Source organism: Cherax quadricarinatus, chromosome 16, assembly GCF_038502225.1.
Source record: "Cherax quadricarinatus isolate ZL_2023a chromosome 16, ASM3850222v1, whole genome shotgun sequence".
Lineage (NCBI taxonomy): Eukaryota > Metazoa > Arthropoda > Malacostraca > Decapoda > Parastacidae > Cherax > Cherax quadricarinatus.
The window spans coordinates 39,103,785-39,131,681 of NC_091307.1; the positions used below are offsets into that span (position 1 = coordinate 39,103,785).

Genomic DNA, 27,897 nt, shown 5'->3' on the forward strand with positions numbered 1-27,897 from the left:
AAATCTTAGAGTGGAACAGGACACCACTCCATGACGTACCTGTGAGTAAGGCCCAATGAGTAAGACCTATGAGCAATACTCAAGTGTGCAACACTTTGGTATCTTTACTGAGGAAACGTTGCGCTATGCAGTGGCTTCATCAGTCGTAAACAAAGAAGAATGGTGAAGATCAGAAGGAGCTTCAGGTAATCTGTCCCTCAGCCTGGAGTTGATGCAAGCAGTCCATCGATCTTGAAAAGAATACAGCATATGCATGAAGTGGCTGAATTCTTTTCGAGGTTGATGGACTTATTACGACTGATGAAGCCACTGTGAAGCGAAATGGTTCCTCAATAATGATACCCAAGTGTTCCACATGTGTCTCATTCATCAACGTGTTGGTTCTCTACCCCATTTATCAACAAGACGAGTGTATCCGCTGCAAGGACGGGAGAACGTAGTCTCCCAACCTCGACATCGATGATAAGAAGATGGCCAGAAACCTAAACTTGGCTTGATTTAATATAATTTGTTATGAGTCATATCGGACCAACGGTCTTGCCACTGGTTGCGATAGTGGTTAGAGATTACAGCAAAATAGCCCAAGAATGGGATACTTCTATATAAAACTGGGAGGTCATGTACTGCAGACCGCGCAGCAGTCCGCCTGCTCGTTGCCCTGAACATCAACATGACCAGGGATCCAGCAGAAAACGATTTCTTTGTTTTTTGCTAGAAATGCGGCGAAACGAAAGTTATATACAAAGAACTAGGGGATGAGGCAAATTAATTTTTTAATAGCCTGCAAAGCACTAAAGAACTCTGAGACTACTACATACGTTGAGGTAGTCAGAGAAGGAATATAAATAATTGTAATGTGAACTGCATTCAGTTAAGCTGTAAAAATGCTAGCCGAGTCTAATACATGCCCTCGCTCAGTGCTGTCCGGGAGCACTTTTGCAAATTCGATACACTCAGAGGATTTAGAACCATCAGTGTACACTACAGTGGCACGAGAATGAGACCGGAAGTAGTTGAGAAGAAGGGAGCGAGTAGCACCTGCAGGTATTTGGGTTTTCATGCATGGCAGTGGGGAAGAACAGACACAAACTGTCAGAACCTCCCAAGGGGGAAGGGAAAAGTTAGATGCAAGATGAACATATAAAAGGGGCAGCAACTGAAGAAAAGTCAAGAGAGAGTGAAGACGAAGAGAATGGGGATGGAAAAAATAGGGAAGGCGAACAAATAATGGACCTCTACTAACTTCCGTTACTATCCTCTATGTAGAAAGATCGTGAAAGTCAAGAGCAGACAAAATAACGGAGGCAATGGGCATCATGGCGATCGATCAAGGATGGAACATTCACCTCTGTATATACGCTCTCGACAGGAGATGAGCGAAAAGCACCTGGACATAAACGTAATCCCTGGTGATGGATGGGATCAAGTTTAGAAAGAGTTGCAGGAGAGCTGCAGAATATTTCTGGTCGCCATAGTCTAGTTTCGACAAAATTAGGGCTGAATGCAGTCAGAGTTCGACGATCCGCCCCTCACGAAAGATGAGCGAGGGTTTTAAGGAGGTTCAGCCAGCTATGGCAAGTTGATTTCAGGGAGGTAATGTGAGGCTTCCAGGACAGCCGGGGATCAAACAGGAGGCAGAGAAATCTGACCATATCACGTTAATAGTAAATATGCTAATCCCTAACAATACCAACATGTGCTGGGAAGAACTACAAGTGTGACTGAAGCTAACCTAACTTTAGTTATTTACAACAATAATAATAATAATAATAATATTTTTATTTCTACAAATGCATGTACAAAGTATACAAGCCTGGCTGACATCATTCATGTAGTACAATATAGAAAGCATCTTGTTATGCTGAGCATTCAGGACAAATTAGGTCAGTTTTGTCCCAGGATGCGACCCACACCAATCGACTAACACCCGGGTACCCATTTTATACTGATGGATGAACATGGACAACAGGAGTCTTAAGGAAACACGTCCTAATGTTTTCCAGCCGTACCAGGGATTCCATCTCCGGACCTCAGTGTGTGAGCTGAGTGCGCTAGCGATCCAGCTACAGGATATCCCTTTTCCTCAAATGTCCTTATTATATAGTAAACCAACGCAACCATAGTTCTTAAAGCCAGCTGAAAGCCTCAGTCAAATAACCGAAACTCCAGTAGAGGGGGTCTTCATATAACTAACACCCATTTCAGAAACACTTGCCCTGTTTCCTGACGAATCTTACTTAACCTAACGTCTCCACTGCCGTTTGCTTTATGGTTTCCCAGCAAATTGTCGACTACTAATTTGAAAACCTCCAGTGCAGCCACTTCCAGTGGGTTGAGCTTTCACTGGAACACTGGATTCCGTAATAAAATGCTAATTTTAGGGATAGCAAATTTTCCAGCCTTCAATTTAGAATAAAGTAAAATTATTTCAAAGTTTTCCTTCAGGTGAAAAGAATCCCGCACATTCAGCATTTATTGCATTTAAAAAATACTTTCTGAAATTTTAAGGCTAGAGTTTGTGAACATCGGGATTATCATACAAGAGTTTCTTACATTATTGGTCAAACTTAGAAGTGATTCAGAATCTCATAATAATACACTTAGTCCAGTTAACTATAAAATTAAAACTAAAGATCATCATTCTTTGAATGAATAATTTTGGCTTACTTATTAAACAACTTTAATTTGGTCCAAGTCGGACCGAAACGTCGTCGTAAGCTTCTCTCTTTTATGTGCGGGTTATTTGTGTATCATTCCAGTCACGGTATTGTGCCTTTTTTGTTATTTAATTTGGTCTTCTCAAAGTGCCACTCCAAAATAAGCAAGATAATCTTGGTTTATAGAATCTGTTTTTTCTTTGTTCTTGCAAGGAATGTACACCACATTATTACTATTATGATGAAAACCAAGCGATAAAACCTGCAGGGCAGAGATTTATGCTCTAGCAGAGACCAGCGAGGGTGGAGACGATAACAAAGGTAGAGTTAGTAAGGACTGTGAGGAGTGCTAAAAGCGAGTATTATCATAGTTTGTGTAATAAACCGGTTGCTGTCAAAAAGTCAGAGGGAATCTGTGTCAGTAGTGGGACTGTCAGCGAGGAGGGAAGACAGAGTGCGGGTGTTAGAGCCGTGACGACGTTAGAGAAGTATTCGCCACAAATGTACCAAAATGCATTGGGATTGTTTAAAAAAGATTTTTGTGAAGAATTCATGTTTATTTGGGAAAAAAATATAAAATAAAGCTAACAATATTGTGTCGTGGTTGTTGCTGATATAACTGCTATCGTGAAAATTTAAATAATTTAAAAACAAAGTTTTAATCTTTAATAAATCTACCCGTATATTCAAATTATCCGGGTTCGATTCCCGGCGAGGGTTCAAATATTGGGCGTGTGTCCCTACACCGGTTGTCTATGCTCACCCATCAGTAAAATGGGTACCCGGGAGTTAGTCGACTGGTGTGGATCGCATCCCGGGACAAAACTGACCTAATTTGCCCGAAATGCTCTGCATAACACACGGCTTTCTATATAGTAGTATATCATTGATGTCAGCTAGGACTGTATACCTTGTACATGTACTTGTAGTTAATAAAGATATTATTATTTATTTAAAATGAGGGTAGAAATGCAAAATTTCACAAAAGAGAGATAACTTGTAAAACCTTTTGTCGTTTTAGAATTCACAACCCCCAAAATACACACAAAAAAATCGAATATCGTTGATGACGAAATTCTTATATTGTTGACCAATGTTCTGTAATTACCTTATTTACTAAGAAATAATTGTGCTCCGTGTTTAGGTGAGTTCTATATTCTATTTACCTGGAGAGAGTTCCGGGGGTCAACGCCCCCACGGCCGGGTCTGTGACCAGGTGGTCATGGTGGATCAGAGCCTGATCAACCAGGCAGTTACTGTTGGCTGCACGCAATCCACCGTACGAGCCACAGCCCGGCTGGTCGGGTAACGACTTTAGGTGCTTGTCCAGTGCCTGTTTGAAGACAGCCAGGAGTCTATTGGTAATCCCTCTTATGTATGCTGGGAGGCAGTTTAACAGTCTCGGGCCCCTAGCACTTATTGTATTGTCTCTTAACGTGCAAGTGACACCCCTGCTTTTCATTGGGGGGATGTTGCATCGTCTGCCGAGTCTTTTGCTTTCGTTGTGAGTGATTTTCGTGTGCAAGTTTGGTACTAGTCCCTCTAGGATTTTACAGGTGTATATAATCGTGTATCTCTCCCGCCTGCGTTCCAGGGAGTACAGATTCAGGAACTTCAAGCGCTCCCAGTAATTGAGGTGTTTTATCTCCGTTATGCGCACCGTGAAGGTTCTCTGTACATTTTCTAGGTCAGCAATTTCACCTGCCTTGAAAGATGCTGTTAGTGTGCAGCAATATTCCAGCCTAGATAGAACAAGCGACCTGAAGAGTGTGATCATGGGCTTGGCATCCCTAGTTTTGAAGGTTCTCATTATCCATCCTGTCATTTTTCTAGCAGATGCGATTGATACAATGTTATGGTACATGAAGGTGAGATCCTCCGACATGATCACTCCCAGGTCTTTGACGTTGTTTTTTTTCGCTCTATTTTGTGGCCAGAATTTGTTTTGTACTCTGATGAAGTTTTAATTTCCTCGTGTTTACCATATCGGAATTGAAATTTCTCATCGTTGAACTTCATATTGTTTTCTGCAGCCCACTGAAAGATTTGGTTGATGTCCGCCTGGAGCCTTGCAGTGTCTGCAATGGAAGACACTGTCATGCAGATTCGGGTGTCATCTGCAAATGAAGACACGGTGCTGTGGCTGACATCGTTGTCTATGTCAGATATGAGGATGAGAAACAAGTTGGGAGCGAGTACTGTGCCTTGTGGAACAGAGCTTTTCACCGTAGCCGCCTCAGACTTTACTCTGTTGACTACTACTCTTTGTGTTCTGTTTGTGAGGAATTATAGATCCATCTACCAACTTTTCCTGTTATTCCTTTAACACGCATTTTGTGGACTATTACGCCACGATCACACTTGTCGAAGGCTTTTGCAAAGTCTGTATATATTACATCTGCATTCTTTTTGTCTTCTAGTGCATCTAGGACCTTGTCGTAGTGATCCCGTAGTTGGGACAGACAGGAGCGACCTGCTCCTGTCCTGGGTTGTGTAATTGATGGGTATCTAGATGGGTGGCGATCTTGCTTCTTAGGACCCTTTCAAAGATTTTTATGATATGGGATGTTAGTGCTATCGGTCTGTAGTTCTTTGCTATTGCTTTACTGCCCCCTTTGTGGAGTGGGGTTATGTTTGTTGTTTTTAGTAACTGTGGGACGACCCCCGTGTACATGCTCCCTCTCCATAGGATGGTAAAAGCACGTGATAGGGACTTCTTGCAGTTCTTGATGAACATGGAGTTCCATGAGTCTGGCCCTGGGACAGAGTGCATGAGCATGTCATTTATCGCCTGCTCTAAGTCATTTGGCGTCAGGATAACATCAGATAGGCTTGTGTTTACCAAATTCTGTGACTCTCTCATAAAAAATTAATTTAGATCTTCGACTCTATCTGGTTAGCAGCTTGCTAAGAACTGAGTCATATTGGGACTTAGTAGCTCACTCATTTCCTTGCTGTCATCTGGGTAGGACCCATCTTGTGTAAGTAGGGGCCAAATACCGGATGTTGTTCTCGACTTTGATTTGGCATAAGAAAGAAATATTTAGGGTTTCTTTCGATTTCATTTATGGCTTTTAGTTCTTCCCGCGATTCCTGATTCCTATAAGATTCCTTTAGCTTAAGTTCGATGTTTGCCAGTTCGATGTCTGACCAGTGTCTCCCTATGCATTTCAGATATATTGGCCTCTTTTAGGCGCTCTGTTATTCTTTTTCGTCGCCTGTAAAGGGAGCGCCTGTCTCTTTCTATTTTACATCTTCTCCTCATTTTTCTTAAAGGAATAAGGCTTGAGCATACATCGAGTGCCACAGAGTTAATCTGTTCTAGGCATAAGTTGGGGTCTGTGTTGCTTAGTCTATCTTCCCAGCTTATATCGTTTAGGACTTGGTTTACTTGGTCCCACTTTATGTTCTTGTTACTGAAGTTGAATTTGGTGAAGGCTCCCTCGTGACTAATCTCATTTTGTCGGTCTGGGGCTCCACGCATACATATCTGAACCTCGATTATTTTGTGATCTGAGTATATTGTTTTTGATATGGTGACATTTCGTATCAGATCATCATTGTTAGTGAAGATGAGGTCTAGTGTGTTCTCCAGTCTAGTAGGCTCTATTATTTGCTGGTTTAAGTTGAATTTTGTGCGGAGATTTAAAAGCTCGTGTGTGTGTGAGTTCTCTTCAGAGCTGCCTCCTGGTGTTACCACTGCAACAACATTATTTGCTATATTCCTCCATTTTAGGTACCTCAAGTTGAAATCCCCCAGGAGCAAGATGCTGGGGGCAGGAGCTGGAAGATTTTCCAGACAGTGGTCAGTTTTCAAAAGCTGTTCCTGGAATTGCTGGTACGTTGCATCCGGATGCTTGTAGACTACCACAATGACTAGGTTTTGGTTCTCGATCTTTACTGCTAAAACTTCCACTACATCATTTGAGGTATTAAGCAGTTCTGTGCAAATAAGTGACTGTGCGATATACAGCCAACCCACCCCTTTTGCCTGTTCACTCTGTCGCATCTGTAAAGGTTGTCACATGGGATCCATATTTCGTTGTCCAAGTGATCGTTTATATGGGTCTCTGTGAAAGGCGCGAACATTGCATTTGCCTCTGCAAGCAGTCCATGGATAAAAGGTATTTTGTTGTTCGTTGCTGGTTTTAGACCCTGAATATTTGCAAAGAAGAATGTCATCGGACTGGTGGTATTGGTGGTACTGGGGGGGGACTTTTTTTCCGGCACTAATATCTGTATTTGTTGGTTTGGAGTGGAGGCCATCGACTGTGGTTCCACTCCAGAAATGACTGGATTTGGCTTACGATTTCTGCCATTTCCTGCCAGTTTTTTTTTCCTGGCACTAAAAAACCTCTCCCTCTTGAGTGGCTGTGGCTACCCAGGTTTTCCCATGGCCTGGATGTTTTGTATCTTTTTGTCCCCTTTAGATGGTGTGCCTGGCAATTTAAGTTATAGCACTGTCTTCCCTGTACTGAAGAGGGGCACATTTCAGGGTGAAAAAGCTTACAGGAAGGGAGTTTGCATTTTCCTGTTGTCATATGGGCATGGCATTTTCTAGGGTGGTCAAAGTTGCAGGTCCCATCTGTTTTTCCAGATTTCCCATGCCTGCAGATACCAAGTGCATAGTATGTGCACAGGCTTGGTTTCCGTTTGCCTTGGGTTTCTGTGACTGTATTCCCTGTTGGTGCATGTTTTCCTGTCTCATTCCTGTCCTCACTAGTACTAACAATGGAGCTCTCACCAATTGTTTCTGGTAATATATCCTCACTATTGCTAGTGGAGTCCCCTTGTTTGTTATCTTCTTTGGTATTACTAGCTTGTAATATTGGTTTTATCTTGTCCTTGACTACACTTGTTTCCCCACTACAGCTCCTGTCTCCCTCAAGGCCATTGACATGCATTCCCTAATGCGTACATTTACCGTCTACCTGGACAGCACCTCCAGCCTCACCATTACTGTCTACCAGGACAGCACCTCCAGCCTCACCATTACTGTCTACCTGGACAGCACCTCCAGCCTCACCATTACTGTCTACCAGGACAGCACCTCCAGCCTCACCATTACTGTCTACCTGGACAGCACCTCCAGCCTCACCATTACTGTCTACCTGGACAGCACCTCCAGCCTCACCATTACTGTCTACCAGGACAGCACCTCCAGCCTCACCATTACTGTCTACCAGGACAGTACCTCCAGCCTCACCATTACTGTCTACCAGGACAGTACCTCCAGCCCCACCATTACTGTCTACCAGGACAGCACCTCCAGCCTCACCATTACTGTCTACCAGGACAGCACCTCCAGCCTCACCATTACTGTCTACCAGGACAGCACCTCCAGCCTCACCATTACTGTCTACCAGGACAGTACTTAAGTTATTCTTGAAGAGTAACTTTCTGATTCATGAAGGACGTAACATTAATTTCTTATTGGTTTGTTTGCATTTTTTTGTTAAATATTCTCGTATTTGTCTGTGTCATTTTATCTATTTTTGGGTAATATGTTAGTACAGCGTCATATTTCAGAATATATAATTTCTGAAGATTGTGATAGATTTATCGCCATAAATATCAATTCTTAAAAATATTAATATCGTTAATATAATTCCAAGCACTTTGGTTCACACTACCGGCTCGAAGTGAAAGAAAGAAAATATCTTAAATTATATGACAGAAATGTGTGTGTGTGTGTGTGTGTGTGTGTGTGTGTGTGTGTGTGTGTGTGTGTGTGTGTGTGTGTGTGTGTGTGTGTGTGTGTGTGTACTCACCTTTATGTGGTTTAAAGAGTCGAGTCACAGCCCCTAGCGCCACCTCTTAGCTGGCCGCCGCTCCAAGAGCTTTATGATGGCTCTTCTTAAAGTTATGTATGGATCCTACTTTTACTACTTCACTCTCTTGGCTGTTCCACTTCTTGACAACTCTAAGACTGAAAAAATACTTCCTAACATCTCCATGACTCAATTGAGTTGTATCCCTTTGTTTCTGTATCCCATCACTGAAGCATTCCGTCCCTGTTCACTTAGTTCCTCTCAGTATTTTATATGGCGTTATTTTGTCCTCCATATCCTTCCTGTCCTCAAGTGTCATCACGTTGTGTTCCCTTAACCTCGTCTCACTGAACATACACCTCAGCTCTGGGACTAGTCTTGTTGCAATTTTTTGTCCTTTCTCAAAATTCTTCAGGTGCTTTACCAGGTGTGGGTTTCATAATAATGCTGCGTACTTCAGAATGGCCTGATGTACACGGTGAACATTGTCGTGAATGACTCTTTACTTAGATGTCGAAACGCTATACTTAGGTTTGCCAGGCGCCCATATGCTGCTGCAGTTATTTGGTTTATGTGTGCCTCACCCCATTATACTCACCCCAAGATCCTTTTCCTTAAGGGAGGTTTGGAGACTTTGACCTACGAGCTTCTACTCCGTCTTCGGTCTTCTTTATTCTTATTCAGGCTTCATAACTTTGCACTTCCTAGGTTTTAACTCCAGGAGCCATTTGTCAGACCAAGCTTGCTGCCTCTCCAGATCCATTTGTAGTCTTTACTGATCTCCGTCCACTTAGATTCTCCTTTTTATTTTCAGAACTTTCGCAAATAGTAACACTTCTGAAAATATTACTTATGGTATGTCAATCACATATTCAAAAAACAACACGGAACCTAGGACTGACCACTGTAGAACCCAACACGATACACGCGCCCTCTCCGATGCCTCGTTACATTCCATCACTCGTTGTTACCTTCCTGTTAGATATTGGAAATATAAACACATATGCAGTATAATGTGATCCTTTATTGACAACGTTTCGCCCACTTTCCCGATTCCTCCTCCTCTGGCTTTTGAACCAGTCTCTTGTGTAGTATTGTGTCAAAAGCCTTCTTACAGTCCAGGAAAATATAATCTACCCTTCAAACTCTTTCCTGCCTTACTTTTATTACCTTGTCGTAGAACTCCAGTAGGTATGTCACACAGAATTGCCCATCACAGAAGTCGTGCTGACTGTCAAGTATGAGCCCTCCTCTTCCTAGGTCCTCCACCACTCTTCTCCTAGTAGTCTTCTCCATGACTTTACATACTCTACATGTCATTGACAGTGGCCTGTGGTTTAATGTTGCCTGTCTATCCCATTTCTTGAAAATTGGGACTACATTTGCTCTCTTCCACATCTCTGGCAATTGTTTAGTTTCGGTAGACTTTTTGAAGATTGCTGTTAACCAGACTTACAGTGCCTTTGCTTCCTCTCTCAAGATCCTTGAAGAGATGTTACTTATGCCCACCTCCTTCGAGGTTTCTAATTCACATAGCAGTTTCTTCACCTCCTCCTCCTCCGTGGTTGTGCATAATGTGTCCAGCACTTGCTGGTGTACCTTACCGTCTCAGTTTACTGGAAGCATTCCTGTCTCCTCTATGTTTGTGTGTGTGTGTGTTAGTTACCATGTTGTCCTAGGCACATGTCCATTAGACACTAGGCCTCTTGTATGTGTGTGTGTGTGTGTGTGTGTGTGTGTGTTCACCTAATTGTGGTTGCAGGGGTCGATTCATAGCTCTTGGCCCCGGCTCTTTACTTGTCGCTACTAGGTCTTCTCTCTCCCTGCTCCATGTGCAAGTGTTTTGCGTGTGAGAGAGAAAGTGAGTGAGAGACAGACAGACAGGTCAAAATTAAATATTACCATATAGTGTATACTATTAACATTCTGTTTTCTGCTATAAGTGAGAAGATAATTAAATTCCACGAAATAAACACGTACACACACACACACCTACCTACACAAACACATACACACACACACACACACAGACACACACACACACACACACACACACTAACACGACAAACACACACACACACACACACACACACTGCTGCAGCATATGGGCGCCTGGCAAACCTCAGAACAGCATTCCGACATCTTAATAAGGAATCATTCAAGACCCTGTACACCGTGTACGTTAGGCCCATATTGGAGTATGCGGCACCAGTTTTGAACCCACACCTAGCCAAGCACGTGAAGAAACTAGAGAAAGTGCAAAGGTTTGCAACAAGACTAGTCCCAGAGCTAAGAGGTATGTCCTACGAGGAGAGGTTAAGGGAAATCAACCTGACGACACTGGAGGACAGGAGAGATAGGGGGGACATGATAGCGACATACAAAATACTGAGAGGAATTGACAAGGTGGACAAAGACAGGATGTTCCAGAGATTGGACACAGTAACAAGGGGACACAGTTGGAAGCTGAAGACACAGATGAATCACAGGGATGTTAGGAAGTATTTCTTCAGCCACAGAGTATTCAGTAAGTGGAATAGTTTGGGAAGCGATGTAGTGGAGGCAGGATCCATACATAGCTTTAAGCAGAGATATGATAAAGCTCACGGCTCAGGGAGAGTGACCTAGTAGCGATCAGTGAAGAGGCGGGGGCCAGGAGCTCGGACTCGACCCCCGCAACCTCAACTAGGTGAGTACAACTAGGTGAGTACACACACACACACACACACACACACACACACACACACACACACACACACACACACATTCACTCACTCACACACTCACACACACTTACACATACACACACACACATACACACACTCACTCACTCACTCACACACTCACACACACATACACATACACACACAACAACGGAGACATGCCGTACAGGAAGGCCCTATCAGACCCACGTGGGGCCAGGGAAAAGACGACGAGCACACTGAGATCAAACGACAGGTCTGAAGACAATGATGGAAATTCAGAGTCAGGCGCAGACAAGGGGATGGTAAGCAACAACGGAGACATGCCGTACACGAAGGACCTATCAGACCCACGTGGGGCCAGGGAAAAGACGATGAGCACACTAAGATCAAGCGACAGGTCCGAAGAAAATGAAGGTTTGTTATATGCAGAGGTTCTAACAGCCAACTGCAGTAGCAAGGGACAGCTGGCCAGGAAAGACAGTCCACTAAGAATAGATGTTTCAGATATGACAGGGACTGAAGGCAAGAACATGTCAATGGAAGGAAACAAAATGCCTCAGAGGAAGCAGATGGAGACTCAGTGGGAGGAGGAAAGGGCGAGGTCAGTTTTTGTGTACGGGCTCCAAGAAGCCAAGGGGGCCAACTTTGAAGAAATAAAACAGGAGGAGAAAAAAATGATTGAAGGCATCATGAAAACAATAGGGGAGGGCAATATGACCCAGGTGACAAATTTTCAGAGAATTGGGTGGTTTGCGAGTGGAAGACCGTCAGCGTGCCTCGTTGTGCTCCCGGCTTTCTGGTGTTTTCACGGTCGCTCTTACGTGCTAGAACTTTAATTTGTGTCATCAATCCTATACGATACATCCCTCTAGCGCCTGGAACCAATCTTGGGCGGAAAACATTATATACTGAGTCAAAAAAGGAGAATTAGTGTGCATTACCTAGCAGAGTTTACTGCCAGAGGGGAATCATAGGCCTGTTTCCCGTGTGAAAAAAATAATAATAATTGAACGTTGTGTCAGAGGAAAGAAAGTCTCCCTGAAAGCATTGAGTATACATAGTGTATAGTGTATACTACAGTGGCTCCCTAGTATATTGATGATAAAGGCTAAAGTGTCATTTGAAAACAGGTGAATTTGTAAATGAAGTGATAAGCCTATAGAGGCAGGTGCCAGAAGTCGCCAGAAACTTACCACAGGTCAGCTGTTTTTAATAATCTTCCTGGCCTGCTAGTGTACTCGCATATAATCTAGTGATACCAGTGAATAGCAGAATACAGTGTTGTAGTAGCAACTAACCAGTATTATAATGGTACTTAGTGGAGTGGAGTGACTTTCATTAGTTTCATTTTCTTGAAATACGAGACGTTACTGTGAATTTCATATAACCTGTAGTTACCAGCGGTCGCAATATACACAACGAGAAGCAATTATTACTACAGAAAAAGCGTCCTTCCTCCAAAATTTGCACCAGTCAACTATAGTGATAATATAGCATTTATTGTGGTGGAGACGGAAAAACAAAAATAGAAAAGCCAGATACAGCGATTGATAAACAAAGAGGTCGACTGTACGTCATTGTAGGAGCTGCCAGATATCACCGGCTCTTCAACACGCAAGTTATACTTTTGTATCAGTCAAATCACATATTACTCGGGTAGATAATTTCCAGTAGATCCTTCATGTGTTAGCTCAAATCACCGACCAGTATGTTTTAAATAAGTGACCCACTGATCAGAGCAGATCGACTGGTCCGAACCCTTGACTGGTCCGAACCCTTGACTGGTCCGAACCCGGGACTGGTTTCAAACAGTTTCGTTGGACAATAAAGCAGACTGTAAACGGATGGGTTTGTAGGCGCCCTTATAAACACAAACATTAAAAATCAGGAACGTGACGGTAAGCTGTCCAATATACAAAAAGAGTTAGAAACAGAAATACAAATAGCTAGAGCTTCATTTAAGGTTATTAATATAATATTCAAGAGGTTGCTAGTAGACTTGCAGTAAATCAACCATTCAAATCATTATGAAGCTGTGTGTAGTCTGTGGTCAGTCAAACAAACGGGCTACCACATGGATAAATTGTCATTTTTGTGGAAATTGGTGTCACGCTCCTTGTGCAGATATCCCAGAACTAGCTACAAGCAGTATTAAAACAGAGAAGTGTTTTTGGGTATGCCCAAATGAGGAAAATCTGTGGACTAAAATCACAAGGGTATTAAAAGAGGATAACATCAAAGCTGCTTTCATAGAAAACCTGGAAGCTTTCTACAACAGATGGGAACATAAAAAGTCCGGGCTGAATGGTACTGCCCTTGATACTGGCCATGTAGTCACAAACTGTAAGGCTGGAGGTGATGTCCTGGTAGTCAGTAAATGTAGGGCTGATAGTGCTGTCCTGGGAGACAGTAATGGTGAAGCTGGAGGTGCTGTCCTGGGAGACAGTAATGGTGAAGCTGGAGATACTGTCCTGGGAGACAGTAATGGTGAAGCTGGAGGTGCTGTCCTGGGAGACAGAAATGGTGAAGCTGGAGATACTGTCCTGGTAGACAGTAATGGTGAAGCTGGAGATTTTGTCCAGGTAGTCGGGAATTATACGCAGGAAGGAATACATATAAATGACCTCATAGAGGACAGGAGCCATAGTAGGGAAACAAGTGTAGTCAAAGATAAGATAAAACCAATATTGCAAACCAGAAATACCGCAGGAAATAGCAAACAAGAGGACTCCAATAGCAATAGTGAGGATAAATTACCAAAAACAACTGGTGGGAGCTCCATTGTTGGTGCTAAGGAGGATAGGAATAAGACAGGGAAACATGCACCAACAGGGAATACAGTCACAGAAACCCAAGGCAAACGGAAACCAAGCCTGTGCACATACTATGCACTTGGTATCTGCTGGCATGGGAAATCTGGAAAAACAGATGGGACATGCAACTATGACCACCCTAGAAAATGTCATGCCCATATGACAACAGGAAAATGCAAACTCCCTTCCTGTAAGCTTTTTCACCCTGAAATGTGTACCTCTTCAGTACAGGAAAGACTGTGCTATAACTTAAATTGCCAGGCATACCATCTAAAGGGGACAAAAAGATACAAAACATCCAGGCCATGGGAAAACCTGGGTAGCCACAGCCACTCAAGAGGGAGAGGTTTTTTAGTGCCAGGAAGGAAAAAAAACTGGCAGGAAATGGCAGAAATCGTACACCAAATCCAGTCATTCCTGGAGTGGAACCACAGTCGATGGCCTCCACTCCAAACCAACAGATACAGATACTAATGCCGGAAAAAAAATCCCCCCCCAGTACCAACAATACCACCAGTCCGATAACATTCTTCTTTGCAAATATACAGGGTCTAAAGCCAGCAATAAACAACAAAATACCTTTCATCCGTGGACTGCTTGCAGAGGCAAAGGCAATGTTCGCGGCTTTCACTGAGACCCACATAAAGGATCACTTGGACAACGAAATATGGATCCCAGGTTACAACCTATACAGATGTGACAGAGTGAACAGGCAAAAGGGGGGGGTTGGCCTGTACATTGCAGAGTCACTTGTTTGCACAGAACTGCTTAATGCCTCAAATGACGTAGTGGAAGTTTTAGCAGTAAAGGTCGAGAACCAAAACCTAGTCATTGTGGTAGTCTACAAGCCTCCGGATGCAACATCCCAGCAATTCCAGGAACAGCTGTTAAAAATTGACCACTGTCTGGAAAATCTTCCAGCTCCTGCACCCAACATCTTGCTCCTGGGGGATTTCAACTTAAGGCACCTAAAATGGAGGAATATAGCAAATAATATTGTTGCAGTAATAACACCAGGAGGCAGCTCTGATGAAAACTCACACTCACACGAGCTTTTAAATCTCTGCACAAAATTCAATTTAAACCAGCAAATAATAGAGCCTACTAGACTGGAGAATACACTAGACCTCATCTTCACTAACAATGATGATCTGATAAGAAATGTCACCATATCAAAAACAATATACTCAGATCACAACATAATTGAGGTTCAGACATGTATGCGTGGAGCCTCAGACCGACAAAATGAGACTAGTCACGAGGGAGCATTCACCAAATTCAACTTCAATAACAAAAACATAAAGTGGGACCAAGTAAACCAAGTCCTAACCGATATAAGCTGGGAAGATATACTAAGCAACACAGACCCAAACTTATGCCTAGAACAGATTAACTCGGTGGCACTCGATGTATGCACAAGGCTTATTCCTCTAAGAAAAAGGAGGAGTAGATGTAAAATAGAAAGAGACAGGCGCTCCCTTTACAGGCGACGGAAAAGAATAACAGAGCGGCTAAAAGAGGTCAATATATCAGAAATGCGCAGGGAGACACTGGTCAGAGAAATAGCAAGCATCGAACTTAAGCTAAAAGAATCCTTTAGGAGTCAGGAATCGCGGGAAGAACTAAAAGCCATAAATGAAATCGAAAGAAACCCAAAGTATTTCTTCTCCTATGCCAAATCAAAATCGAGAACAACGTCCAGTATTGGGCCCCTACTTAAACAAGATGGGTCCTACACAGATGACAGCAAGGAAATGAGTGAGCTACTCAAGTCCCAATATGACTCAGTTTTTAGCAAGCCGCTAACCAGACTGAGAGTCGAAGATCAAAATGAATTTTTTATGAGAGAGCCACAAAATTTGATTAACACAAGCCTATCCGATGTTATCCTGACGCCAAATGACTTCGAACAGGCGATAAATGACATGCCCATGCACTCTGCCCCAGGGCCAGACTCATGGAACTCTGTGTTCATCAAGAACTGCAAGAAGCCCCTATCACGAGCCTTTTCCATCCTATGGAGAGGGAGCATGGACACGGGGGTCGTCCCTCAGTTACTAAAAACAACAGACATAGCCCCACTCCACAAAGGGGGCAGTAAAGCAACAGCAAAGAACTACAGACCAATAGCACTAACATCCCATATCATAAAAATCTTTGAAAGGGTCCTAAGAAGCAAGATCACCACCCATCTAGAAACCCATCAGTTACACAACCCAGGGCAACATGGGTTTAGAACAGGTCGCTCCTGTCTGTCTCAACTACTGGATCACTACGACAAGGTCCTAAATGCACTAGAAGACAAAAAGAATGCAGATGTAATATATACAGACTTTGCAAAAGCCTTCGACAAGTGTGACCATGGCGTAATAGCGCACAAAATGCGCGCTAAAGGAATAACAGGAAAAGTTGGTCGATGGATCTATAATTTCCTCACTAACAGAACACAGAGAGTAGTCGTCAACAGAGTAAAGTCCGAGGCAGCTACGGTGAAAAGCTCTGTTCCACAAGGCACAGTACTAGCTCCCATCTTGTTCCTCATCCTCATATCCGACATAGACAAGGATGTCAGCCACAGCACCGTGTCTTCCTTTGCAGATGACACCCGAATCTGCATGACAGTGTCTTCCATTGCAGACACTGCAAGGCTCCAGGCGGACATCAACCAAATCTTTCAGTGGGCTGCAGAAAACAATATGAAGTTCAACGATGAGAAATTTCAATTACTCAGATATGGTAAACATGAGGAAATTAAATCTTCATCAGAGTACAAAACAAATTCTGGCCACAAAATAGAGCGAAACACCAACGTCAAAGACCTGGGAGTGATTATGTCGGAGGATCTCACCTTCAAGGACCATAACATTGTATCAATCGCATCTGCTAGAAAAATGACAGGATGGATAATGAGAACCTTCAAAACTAGGGAGGCCAAGCCCATGATGACACTCTTCAGGTCACTTGTTCTATCTAGGCTGGAATATTGCTGCACTCTAACAGCACCTTTCAAGGCAGGTGAAATTGCCGACCTAGAAAATGTACAGAGAACTTTCACGGCGCGCATAACGGAGATAAAACACCTCAATTACTGGGAGCGCTTGAGGTTTCTAAACCTGTATTCCCTGGAACGCAGGAGGGAGAGATACATGATTATATACACCTGGAAAATCCTAGAGGGACTAGTACCGAACTTGCACACGAAAATCACTCACTACGAAAGCAAAAGACTTGGCAGACGATGCACCATCCCCCCAATGAAAAGCAGGGGTGTCACTAGCACGTTAAGAGACCATACAATAAGTGTCAGGGGACCGAGACTGTTCAACTGCCTCCCAGCACACATAAGGGGGATTACCAACAGACCCCTGGCAGTCTTCAAGCTGGCACTGGACAAGCACCTAAAGGCAGTTCCTGATCAGCCGGGCTGTGGCTCGTACGTTGGTTTGCGTGCAGCCAGCAGCAACAGCCTGGTTGATCAGGCGCTGATCCACCAGGAGGCCTGGTCACAGACCGGGCCGCGGGGGCGTTGACCCCCGAAACTCTCTCCAGGTAAACTCCAGGTAAACTGACTGGATCTTGTGTTCACCCTGAGCAGTTCAGACATCGAGGACATCACTTACGAGAGGCCCCTTGGAGCTAGCGATCATGTGGTTCTGAGTTTTGACTATATAGTAGAGTTACAAGTGGAGAAGGTAACAGGAACTGAAGGGGACAGGCCAAACTATAAAAGGGGGGACTACACAGGTATGAGAAACTTCCTGCAGGAGGTTCGGTGGGACAGAGAAATGGTAGGAAAATCAGTAAACGAGATGATGGAATATGTGGCAACAAAGTGCAAGGAGGCAGAGGAAAGTTTTGTTCCCAAGGGAAACAGAAATAATAGGAAGACCAAGACGAGTCCTTGGTTTACCCGAAGGTGTAGGGAGGCAAAAGCTAAGTGCAACAGAGAATGGAAAAGGTACAGGAGGCATAGGACCCAGGAAAACAAGGAGATTAGTAGAAGAGCCAGAAACGAGTATGCGCAGATAAGGAGGGAGGCCCAGAGACAGTATGAAAACGACATAGCATCGAAAGTCAAATCTGACCCGAAACTGCTGTATAGCCACATTAGGAAGAAGACAACAGTCAAGGACCAGGTGATAAGGCTGAGGAAAGAAGGTGGGGAACTCACAAGAAACGATCAAGAGGTATGTGAGGAGCTCAACACGAGATTTAAGGAAGTATTTACAGTAGAGACAGGAAGGACTCTGGGGGGACAGACCAGATGGGGACACCAACAAGGAATACACCAACAAGTGTTGAACGACATACATACAGATGAGGAGGAGGTGAAGAAACTGCTAAGGGACATCGATACCTCAAAGGCAATGGGACCGGACAACATCTCTCCATGGGTCCTTAGAGAGGGAGCAGATATGTTGTGCGTACCACTTACCACAATCTTCAACACATCCCTGGAAACTGGGCAACTACCTGAGGTATGGAAGACAGCAAATGTAGTTCCCATTTTCAAAAAAGGAGACAGAAAAGAGGCACTAAACTATAGACCTGTGTCATTGACGTGTATAGTATGCAAAATTATGGAGAAGATTATCAGGAGGAGAGTGGTGGAGCACCTGGAACGGAACAGGAGTATAAATGCCAACCAGCACGGATTCACGGAAGGCAAATCCTGTGTCACAAACCTTCTGGAGTTTTATGATAAAATAACAGAAGTAAGACAAGAGAGAGAGGGGTGGGTTGATTGCATCTTCTTGGACTGCAAGAAGGCCTTTGACACAGTTCCTCACAAGAGATTAGTGCAGAAGCTAGAGCATCAGGCGCATATAACAGGAAGGGCACTGCAATGGATCAGAGAATACCTGACAGGGAGGCAACAACGAGTCATGGTACGTAATGATGTATCACAGTGGGCACCTGTGACGAGCGGGGTCCCACAGGGGTCGGTCCTAGGACCAGTGCTATTTTTGGTATATGTGAACGACATGACGGAAGGGTTAGACTCAGAAGTGTCCCTGTTTGCAGATGATGTGAAGTTAATGAGGAGAATTAAATCTGATGAGGACCAGGCAGGACTTCAAAGAGACCTGGACAGACTGGACACCTGGTCCAGCAAATGGCTTCTCGAATTTAATCCTGCCAAATGCAAAGTCATGAAGATAGGGGAAGGGCACAGAAGACCACAGACAGAGTATAGGCTAGGTGGCCAAAGACTGCAAACCTCACTCAAGGAGAAAGATCTTGGGGTGAGTATAACACCGAGCATGTCTCCGGAAGCACACATCAATCAGATAACTGCTGCAGCATATGGGCGCCTGGCAAACCTGAGAACAGCATTCCGACACCTTAGTAAGGAATCATTCAAGACACTGTACACCGTGTATGTCAGGCCCATACTGGAGTATGCAGCACCTGTTTGGAACCCGCACTTGATAAAGCACGTCAAGAAACTAGAGAAAGTACAAAGGTTTGCAACAAGGTTAGTTCCAGAGCTAAGGGGAATGTCCTATGAAGAAAGATTAAGGGAAATCGGCCTGACGACACTGGAGGACAGGAGGGTCAGGGGAGACATGATAACGACATATAAAATACTGCGTGGAATAGACAAGGTGGACAAGGACAGGATGTTCCAGGGAGGGGACACAGAAACAAGAGGCCACAATTGGAAGTTGAAGACACAAATGAGTCAGAGAGATAGTAGGAAGTATTTCTTCAGTCATAGAGTTGTAAGGCAGTGGAATAGCCTAGAAAATGACGTAGTGGAGGCAGGAACCATACACAGTTTTAAGACGAGGTTTGATAAAGCTCATGGAGCGGGGAGAGAGAGGGTCTAGTAGCAGCCGGTGAAGAGGCGGGGCCAGGAGCTAGGACTCGACCCCTGCAACCACAAATAGGTGAGTACAAATAGGTGAGTACACACACACACACACATACACACACACACACACACATTCTTGCATGACCACAATGATAGAAAAGAAACTGAAGGTTTGGTACACAAACGCGGATGGAATAACGAATAAACATGAGGAGTGGAACGAAAGAATCAGTGAAAAATCCCCAGACATCATAGCAGTCACAGAAACAAAACTCGCTGAGACAATAACAGACACAGTCTTCCCAACAGGATATCAGATCCTGAGGAAAGATAGGAGTAGAGGGGGAGGAGGGGTTGCACTGCTCATAAAACACCGATGGGGATTTGAGGAAATGGAAGGCATGGACATGATTGGAGAAAGAGACTACATTGTAGGTACAATTCAGTCCGGAGAACATAAAGTAGTCATTGGAGTGATGTATAACCCACCACAGAACTGCAGGAGGCCAAGAGAGGAGTACGAAGAAAACAACAGGGTGATGGTGGACACACTGGCTGAGGTGGCAAGAAGAGCTCACTCGAGCAGAGCAAAGTTACTGGTAATGGGCGATTTCAACCACAGGGAGATCGACTGGGAAAACCTGGAGCCACATGGGGGTCCCGAAACATGGAGAGCCAAGATGATGGATGTGGTACTTGAAAACCTCATGCTTCAACATGTCAGGGACACAACCAGAGAGAGAGGGGAGGATGAGCCAGCAAGACTGGATCTTGTGTTCACCCTGAGCAGTTCAGACATTGAGGACATCACTTACGAGAGGCCCCTTGGAGCTAGCGATCACGTGGTTCTGAGTTTTGACTATATAGTAGAGTTACAAGTGGAGAAGGTAACAGGAACTGAAGGGGACAGGCCAAACTATAAAAGGGGGGACTACACAGGTATGAGAAACTTCCTGCAGGAGGTTCAGTGGGACAGAGAAATAGTAGGAAAATCAGTAAACGAGATGATGGAATATGTGGCAACAAAGTGCAAGGAGGCAGAGGAAAGTTTTGTTCCCAAGGGAAACAGAAATAATAGGAAGACCAAAACGAGTCCTTGGTTTACCCGAAGGTTTAGGGAGGCAAAAACTAAGTGCAACAGAGAATGGAAAAGGTACAGGAGGCATAGGACCCAGGAAAACAAGGAGATTAGTAGAAGAGCCAGAAACGAGTATGCACAGATAAGGAGGGAGGCCCAGCGACAGTATGAAAACGACATAGCATCGAAAGTCAAATCTGACCCGAAACTGCTGTATAGCCACATTAGGAGGAAGACAACAGTCAAGGACGAGGTGATAAGGCTGAGGAAAGAAGGTGGAGAACTCACAAGAAACGATCAAGAGGTATGTGAGGAGCTCAACACGAGATTTAAGGAAGTATTTACAGTAGAGACAGGAAGGACTCTGAGGGGACAGACCAGATGGGGACACCAGCAAGGAATACACCAACAAGTGTTGGACGACATACATACAGATGAGGAGGAGGTGAAGAAACCGCTAAGGGACATCGATACCTCAAAGGCAATGGGACCGGACATCTCCCCGTGGGTCCTTAGAGAGGGAGCAGTTATGTTGTGCGTGCCACTTACCACAATCTTCAACACGTCCCTGGAAACTGGGCAACTACCTGAGGTATGGAAGACGGCAAATGTAGTTCCAATTTTTAAAAAAGGAGACAGAAAAGAGGCACTAAACAATAGACCTGTGTCACTGACGTGTATAGTATGCAAAATTATGGAGAAGATTATCAGGAGGAGAGTGGTGGAGCGCCTGGAACGGAACAAGAGTATAAATGAACATTAAAATGGTATAAAATACCGACAGATTGTTAGGTAAGACACATATGCAACAGTTAGGTATCTTTATTTTGAAACGTTTCGCCTACACAGTAGGCTTCTTCAGTCGAGTACTCGACTGAAGAAGCCTACTGTGTAGGCGAAACGTTTCAAAATAAAGATACCTAACTGTTGCATATGTGTCTTACCTAACAAGAGTATAAATGCCAACCAGCACGGATTCACGGAAGGCAAATCCTGTGTCACAAACCTTCTGGAGTTTTATGATAAAATAACAGAAGTAAGACACGAGAGAGAGGGGTGGGTTGATTGCATCTTCTTGGACTGCAAGAAGGCCTTTGACACAGTTCCTCACAAGAGATTAGTGCAGAAGCTAGAGCATCAGGCGCATATAACAGGAAGAGCACTGCAATGGATCAGAGAATACCTGACAGGGAGGCAACAACGAGTCATGGTACGTAATGATGTATCACAGTGGGCACCTGTGACAAGCGGGGTCCCACAGGGGTCGGTCCTAGGACCAGTGCTATTTTTTGGTATATGTGAACGACATGACGGAAGGGTTAGACTCAGAAGTGTCCCTGTTTGCAGATGATGTGAAGTTAATGAGGAGAATTAAATCTGATGAGGACCAGGCAGGACTTCAAAGAGACCTGGACAGACTGGACACCTGGTCCAGCAAATGGCTTAAGAACATAAGAACATAAGAATGTAGGAACACTGCAGAAGGCCTACTGGCCCATACGAGGCAGGTCCTTATCAAAACGACATCTACCTAAAGCTACTCAAGAAACAACTCCCGCACCCCCCAACACCAATCAAACCCAGCCCCTCCCACTCATATATTTGTCCAGTCTCTTCTTAAAGCTACCCAAGGTCCTAGCCTCTATCACCCCACTGGGAAGACTGTTCCACGCATCTACAACTCTGTTAGAAAACCAGTACTTACCTATGTCCTTTCTAAATCTAAATTTATCCAACTTAAATCCATTATTCCTGGTTCTTACCTGGTTCGACACCCTCAGTACTTTATTAATGTCTCCCTTGTTTATGCCCGTCATCCACTTATACACTTCAATGATATCTCCCCTCATTCTACGCCTCTCCAGAGAGTGGAGATTTAAGGCTTTAAGTCTATCTTCATACGGGAGGTTCCTTACACAGTAAATCATTTTAGTCATTCTTCTCTGTATGTTCTCTAATGAGTCTATGTCCATCCTGTAGTAAGGGGACCAAAACTGAGCAGCATAATCTAAATGAGGCCTCACTAGTGATGTATAGAGCTGTAAAATAACTTTTGGACTTCTGTTACTTATACTTCTTGAGATAAATCCAAGTAATCTGTTGGCCTTGTTGCGCACACTGAGGCACTGCTGTCTTGGCTTTAGATTTCTGCTTACCATGACTCCCAAGTCTTTTTCACATTCTGTATGACCAAGCTCTACTTCACCTAGATTATAGCTTCGAGGGTTATTTTCATTACCAAGGGCAAGTACCTTACACTTATCCACATTAAACTTCATCTGCCATTTCTCAGACCAAGACATTAATTTGTTCAAATCGTCCTGGAGTTCATTGATATCCTCCTCAGAGTGAATTATACGGCCTATCTTTGTATCATCAGCAAACTTACTCATGTCACTAGTAATCCCTTCATCAAGGTCATTAATGTAAATTATGAACAAGAGAGGGCCTAAAACTGATCCTTGTGGAACGCCACTAGTGACTAATCCCCATTCAGATTTCACTCCATTAATGGTAACTCTCTGCTTTCTATTGGTAAGCCATGCCTCAATCCATGCTAGAACTTTACCTCCTATACCATGAGCTGCCACTTTTCTTAAGAGTCTCTTGTGAGGTACTCTGTCGAAGGCTTTACTAAAATCCAAATAAACAATATCATATTCCTTATCACTGTCAACTGCCTCAAATGTTCTATTGAAGAACGTCAGTAAGTTTGTCAGGCAGGAACGACCTCTCGTGAATCCATGCTGAGATTCATTTATCAAGTTATGCTCTTCAAGGTGACTTCTGATAATGTCAGCTATAATTGATTCTAATAACTTGCCCACTATAGATGTCAGGCTTATTGGACGGTAATTTGAAGGAGTGGACTTATCCCCTGATTTGAATATAGGAACCACATTGGCCATCTTCCACATCTCTGGCACAACACTGGTAAGGATGGACGCATTGAATACACTCGTTAATGGCTGACTAAGCTCCATCTTGCATTCCTTAAGTACCCTTGAAAACAACTCATCGGGTCCAGGGGACTTATTTTGTTTCAGTTTGTCTATCTGTTTAATAACCATGTCCCTCGTGACAGTAATATTAGTTAACTTAAATTCATCAGGAACTAAATAATTGTTAATTACTGGAATCTCATTTACATCTTCCTGTGTAAAAACTGACAAAAAATAGTCATTAAATAAGGAACACATTTCCAGTTCATTATCCGTCAGCTGTCCATTCCCAGATTTCAGAGGTCCTACTTTTTCCTTCACCTTCGTCCTATACACTTGAAAGAACCCCTTTGGATTAGTCTTTGATTCATTAGCGACTCTAATTTCATAGTCACGTTTAGCCTTTCTAATCGCCTTTTTTACTTCTCTTTTAAGCTGAACATATTGGTCAGTAAGGTTAACCTCTCCTCTTCTGATGCGCCTATAAATTCCCCTTTTCTCCCCTAATAGATGCTTTAACCTCCTGTTAACCCATTTGGGATCGTTATTATTAGACCTAATTTCTCTCTGGGGAATGTATATACTCTGGGCACTGTGTACATTATTAAGAAAACAATCATAAAAGCAGATCCCTTCATATTCATAAGTATGATTATCGTCAATAAAATCATTAGCTAGATAACCCCAATCAAGATTAGACAGATGTTCCCTAAGTCCATTATAATCGGCAGAACGAAAATCGGGGATTTTTACTGTATTATCATTATTCTTGCATTCCCAATTAATGCTAAAGGTGATGGATTTGTGATCACTTGCGCCAAGCTCTTCAGTGATCTCCAGATTATTCACTAGTGTTTCCTTATTTGACAAGACTAGGTCTAGCAAATTATTACCCCTGGTAGGTTCAGTTACACTCTGTTTCAGAAAACAGTCCTGAACTGTTTCCATGAAGTCACTGGACTCTAGATTACCTGTCAAAGAATTCCAGTCAATTTGGCTAAAGTTAAAATCCCCTACTATGACTACGTTACTGTGTCCAGAAGCCCTAACAATTTCGTCCCAAAGAAGTCTCCCTCTATCGTGATCCAAGCCTGGAGGTCGGTATATTACACCTAGAATTAGTTTTTCTTGACCCTCCACGAACTCTACCCAAACAGACTCTGTTACTGCTCCATCTATTTTTATACCTTTTTTTATGCAACAATTAATATTTTCTCGAACATACAATGCAACTCCTCCCCCCTTCCCATTACATCTATCCACATTGAATAACTTAAATCCCTGAATATTACACTCAGCAGTCATATCCCGACTCTTTAAATCATACCACGTTTCAGTTAATGCAATGATATCAAAGTTCCCAGCACATGCTACCAAACGTAGTTCATTAATTTTATTTCTTGCACTTCGACTGTTAGCATAAAATACCATCATATGTTTTTTCTTCTGCACATTTTTCATATTCATCTTTGTTTTTACACAATTTCTGAAATTATCATTACCCAGAGTTACTCCATGACAGTTACTATAAAGATTCTTAATATCAGAGCATAAGTCAATATATCCATACTCATTATTAATCATTTCTAAACCCATACCTCTAACTAATCCTAGTTTAAAGTCCTAACAACCCCCTCAACTGAGTTAGCAAGAAAACCCACACCTGCCCTGGATAAGTGAACCCCATCCCTGGCATACATGTCATTTCGGCCATAGAAGTTGTCCCAGTTGTCAATGAATGGTACTGCATTATCCTTACAGTGTTTATCCAGCCAACAATTAATACCAATTGCTCTGGACAACCATTCATTACCAACACCTCTTCTTGGCAAAATGCCACATATAACAGGGCGCCCCCCCTTCTTCCTAATCATGTCTATAGCTGTCCTGAACTTTCTAACTAAATCCTCACTTCTACGCTTGCCTACATCATTGCCTCCAGCACTGAGGCAAATAATAGGATTGATCCCATTACCGTTCATGATGTTGTCAAGCCGGCTAACAATGTCCTCCATCCCAGCCCCAGGAAAGCATACCCTTTGTCTCCTACTCCTGTCCTTCAAGCAGAATGCCCTATCCATGTATCTAACCTGGCTATCCCCAACAACAACAATATTCTTACCTTCCTTGTCGTTCGTCGTGACGATCCCAGTAGTAGACTCACATTCGTCGGGTAGCACCGAGAATGCGTTGGAGGTTTCCACGGGAGTTTCCACAGCAGTCTCTTTCTTCTTCATCGTTTCTGGCTTTCCATTCGTCTTCTTGATCGTCAACTTCGTCGTCCCCTGCTGTCCAGCCACTGACCACGATCCCTTCTTGACCTGAGGACTCGAAACAGGAGGACTACTACGAATCCTCTTGTTTTCCTCGGTCAATCGCCGTATCTCCATCTTCGCTGCCTTCAATTCTTCCTTAAGTTGCTGGTAAAGTTGCTCGATGGAGGGCATCTTGGTTCAGTCCACGGGAGCAAACAAGACACTTCTTCACAGAGTTAAGTACAGGTCACCACTCAAGAGCACACAAACAGGTCTTCACAGAGCTAAGTACACTTGATAAAGCACGTCAAGTAACTAGAGAAAGTACAAAGGTTTGCGACAAGGTTAGTTCCAGAGCTAAGGGGAATGTCCTATGAAGAAAGATTAAGGGAAATCGGCCTGACGACACTGGAGGACAGGAGGGTCAGGGGAGACATGATAACGACATATAAAATACTGCGTGGAATAGACAAGGTGGACAAAGGATGTTCCAGGGAGGGGACACAGAAACAAGAGGCCACAATTGGAAGTTGAAGACACAAATGAGTCAGAGAGATAGTAGGAAGTATTTCTTCAGTCATAGAGTTGTAAGGCAGTGGAATAGCCTAGAAAATGACGTAGTGGAGGCAGGAACCATACACAGTTTTAAGACGAGGTTTGATAAAGCTCATGGAGCGGGGAGAGAGAGGGCCCAGTAGCAACCGGTGAAGAGGCGGGGCCAGGAGCTAAGACTCGACCCCTGCAACCACAAATAGGTGAGTACAAATAGGTGAGTACACACACACACACATACACACACACACACACACACACACACACACACACACACACACACACACACACACACACACACACACACACACTCACACACACACACACACATGAACCAACACACGCCCTAATACTACATTATCCCCTACATCAGCACCATGATGTACGCTGTTCCTCCATTCCATCTGTCTCCTCCTTCCATATTATCTCGGTTCCTACCTACACCTCCCTCTTCGTCTTCTTCAATGCCTCTTTCTCTCCATTTCGCTTCTTCTCCCTTTTTCGCCATAGTTTTATCTCCCTTAATCTCTCTCTCTTTTTATTTGAAATTCACGAAAGGAGTTTGACACTACAGCCACCTCACCTGGATTTGGCATTCACTTTTCTAGCTCTATGTTACTGTGGAAAATTTGATGAGATCCTCATCGTCTGACTGTCTGACTGAGGTCCTACCCGATCCAGGCTGACAGATTTCACAACTTCGTGTACGATACCTGCTCCACCCGATGTAATATGGAAAACGTAGATGGCTCTTGTTCTCTTGTTCTCACTATGTAACTATGATGTACGATAAGGTCTGTTGGTTCAACCATTTCTGGCTGAACATCTCTTTGTGATGTTACATAAGCAAAATTCTCTCTCTCTCTCTCTCTCTCTCTCTCTCTCTCTCTCTCTCTCTCTCTCTCTCTCTCTCTCTCTCTCTCTCTCTCTCTCTCTCTCTCTCTCTCTCTCTCATTCTCCCACTCATTCGTCTACCAAGGATGACATTTTCACTGACCTCAAACTTCGTAAGTAACATATCTTTAAATTCTGGAATCCATTTGGTTGCATGTCTTTGAACTTCACACATATGAATCATCAGATGTTTAAGCTGTGATCACAATACCACCTCAGCATATTCCCGTTTTGGTTTAACGTATGTGGTAAACCGATTTTTCATCAGCTCACCTTCCCTCTATTTGAATGCAATTTTAATGCTAGCCAGTGAAGCCTACGACAATTGGTTTACTGGGTATGAAACCTATCAACTACAGAAGGTTCATAAAGGCTGCAAGCAGCCTAGGTAAAATTAGTCATAGATAGTTTA

At 43.5% G+C, this 27,897-nt stretch overlaps 1 protein-coding gene across 1 annotated transcript in view; it reads left to right on the top strand.

The window, feature by feature from the left end:
* The window catches only part of LOC128688799 (uncharacterized), a 158,765-nt gene that overhangs the window by 88,690 nt on the left and 42,178 nt on the right, over positions 1–27,897 (top strand). The gene's annotated exons all lie outside the window — the stretch shown is intronic.